Raw genomic sequence first — 3,407 nt, 5'->3', positions numbered from 1 at the left:
AAACAGTTATGCACAATCACTTGTAGAGTGTAGATCCAAGAAGAATGATCAAAAATGATGAAGAATTGGATGAGAATTGATGAAAAATGTGTGATGAAGTTTGGAGAATTTGAGAGGTTTTGGGAGGGAAATTCTGTTATGATTCTTGGAGAATGAAAAAATGTCCTTTCAATTTCTGTTACAGTTAAGGTTATATACCACATCCTAATCCACTTCTTAATCACAATTAACAAAATGAAGTGAAATTAGTGAAAAATGAGTTGTGTGAACAAAATCTGGAAAATAACTAACTCAACAACCAAAAAACAGCTTCACACAGTGAAAAACACTCAAAAAACTGCATTTTCGCGCGAGCGGTCGACTCATAGCCTGCTATGCGTCGACCATAGCCTGCTATGCGTCGACCATAGGTCGGCTCAAACATGCTATGCGCTGACCCGTGGTCTATGCGCTGACCCCTATGGTCGACTCATAGCAAAAAATTTTTTTTTTTTTATTTTTTTTTTTTTTTTTTTTTTTTTTTTTAAAAGAGGAGGGCAAATTTTGAGGTGTTACACTCGCGCTCACAGACGAAAAACCCTGGAGGCTAACCCTGAGAATTCCGAGTAACCCTAAAGGAAACCCTGAAGGAAAGCCGGCGGCAGCAAGGTCACTTCCGCTCAATTCGATCCGATCGGCCAATTCAAGGTTACAATTCGATTACAAACAGGTTGGCATTGCTATTACTACCTTATGTTCTTAATTTGCATATGGTATCATGATTGAATTTATGAAACTATCTTAAGTTTTACATATGAATTTAAGTATGCATGAACATCTGAACGTCTAACCACATAATCTCTGTAATGGATGCTATAAGGTGTGAAGCTTGCTGACATTATGCTGTTATCAAAACCAGAATCCGCAGCCGCTCGCTAGCACATCGCTAAGCGAGCATGCAGCGAGTATTCGCTAAGCCTTCGCTAGGCGAGGCAGCGGCGACCGGGACAGTCGCTGATTTTTCTGTTCTATCCTTTGCTAACCTGTCATGTTTTTATCATAGCCATGCATTGTTTATCTGACCCTACTGCTGTTCTGGTTTCTTTTGCGGTGCAATCCTTGATTGCATCCTGACTTGGTACTCTAACCCGTTTGCTGAATTTTGTAAAGGTTCACCTTTCCCAGGAAAAGATTGCTGTCTAGGTCTTCCACTTTATTTGTGGGATACCCTTGTGGAGTTTCACCCTAAATTACCTAATTAATTTTAATGTATTAATTTTAATGTATTAATTTTAATATGGAGATTCATCCTAATTACCTAATCGATTGTAAAATACGGCCTCTAAATATGTGATCTTGGATCTCTCTTTTGCCTTACGATATTACGGTACCACGGTCATGTTCCGCGAATGTGGGGATACACTTAGCAATGACCCTTCGATTAAATCATCATAAAATAAATCATAGTCCCTCGGATGTTGCCTTCGAATATATGATTTCGTCCCTCGATGACCCTTCGGTGTAGCCTACGGTTAAATGATGATCGTCCCTTCGAATGCTAAGGTATCCTTACAACTGTTGCCTTCAATGACCTATCGATGACCCTACGATGATCCTTTTACATCCAAAATGTAAAATTACTTACTTCTCAATAGTAAGGACAGTTTTACCCTCATAAGGATAGGAAATGCCCATAACGACCTGAGGAAGGTATAACTCTCAATTACTGGATCATAACCTAAAACATTTTCCACCCCTCACACTTTGCAAGTCCTAGAAAATCACCACTTGGTATACATTCATACTAGAATCATTACCAAGTTATATTTTTCTAAACTGTTTTTCAAAATCAAACGAGATAAATACTTTGTATACATTCATACGAGAATCATTACAAAGTTAACTCTCTTTTCGAAACATTTTTAAACAATTCACCAACACTTTTCAGACAAAAATATAAGTGATCCAGCAATTAAGAGCCCATGGATAACCATGGATACAAAGGGTGCTAATACCTTCCCTTTGTATAATGTACCTCCCGAACCCAAAATCTATTGAGGTCTTTCCTGTTCTTTTCCACCTTTCCTTATTGGATAAAAGAAAAGTCGGTGGCGACTCTTGCTATCCGCGACATTGCGATAAAAAGCAAAATACCCCAAGTCAGTTCACCGTATGACATCATCAAACATGTTAATTCCTGGTTGTTTTGATCGGCAGTAATTTTGGTAAAACCAACTCAGCTGCAACATGTTGAACAATATGTCATAGCATGTGGTTGTGACATCTTGTCTGAAACAGGTTTTTACCTTGGTAACGTTTGCAGGGTTAACTGTCTATAGAATATTCTAGGAATATTATGCTTTCCTTTATGACATTCGTGATTGATGAATCAAAGATTCGAATTATAGTTAACATATTCTGGTTCCTAAATGTTAAGACATTTTAGGAAACTTTTGATAGATTACCTAATTTTGTGCAACTGGTGTTCATGGAATACAAGGCCCAAATCCAATGCATTTTATGGCTATAAATACAATGTCTCAAAACCTAATCAGTACGAAGAAGAGAAGATAGTTGACCATATTAGGGTTTGAGTGTTTGTGTATTCTGTGAGCCTCTCAAATACCATCTTGGTATATGAGTAGGATTGTGTGTTTGGTTGTAAGCATTGTCAAACACTCATAAGCTTTTAAGCATTGAACGATTGTGTGTCCGTGAAGTGTGACTTCTGAATTACTTATAAGTGTGTAAGTATCACTGTTGTGATTGATAGATGGGTGAGAAGGGTCTCACACCTAGGAGGGTCTTAGGTAGAAGTTAAGCTCGGGTAGTGATTAGGGTGTCAACTATAAATTGGAGATACTTTGCAGAAGATCTTCAAACTAATACTATTTAGTGAATTTCCTCCCTGGCTTGGTAGCCCCCAGATGTAGGTATTGTTGTACACCGGATTGGGTTAACAACTTTATGTGTGGTATTATTTTATGCTCCTCTATATGTAAATTATTTAGTTATTGTTTAGATATCAGTATCTTAACATCTCATAGGACATTTGATATCTGCATACCAGAATTTCAATTGGTATCAGAGTAGGCATCCTGCTCTATTTCTGGGTGAGATTCAGGGAAGATACTTTCTGGTACAATGGACAAGGAAGGAGGCTTTGTGAACAGACCACCCATTCTTGATGGAACTAATTATGACTACTAGAAATCATGTATGGTGGTTTTCATCAAATCCATGGACAACAAGGCTTGGAAATCAATGGTTAAAGGATGGGATCAACCAATGCTTAGGGATAAAGATGGCAAGATTACTGAAGAGCTGAAGCCTGAGGAAGACTGGGATGATGAAGATGACAAATTAGCTCATGGAAACTCTAAAGCTTTGAATGCTTTATTCAATGGAGTGGATAAGAACATCTTCAG

Source organism: Lathyrus oleraceus, chromosome 3 (assembly GCF_024323335.1).
Source record: "Lathyrus oleraceus cultivar Zhongwan6 chromosome 3, CAAS_Psat_ZW6_1.0, whole genome shotgun sequence".
Lineage (NCBI taxonomy): Eukaryota > Viridiplantae > Streptophyta > Magnoliopsida > Fabales > Fabaceae > Lathyrus > Lathyrus oleraceus.
Note: the sequence above shows the minus strand (reverse complement) of the source record.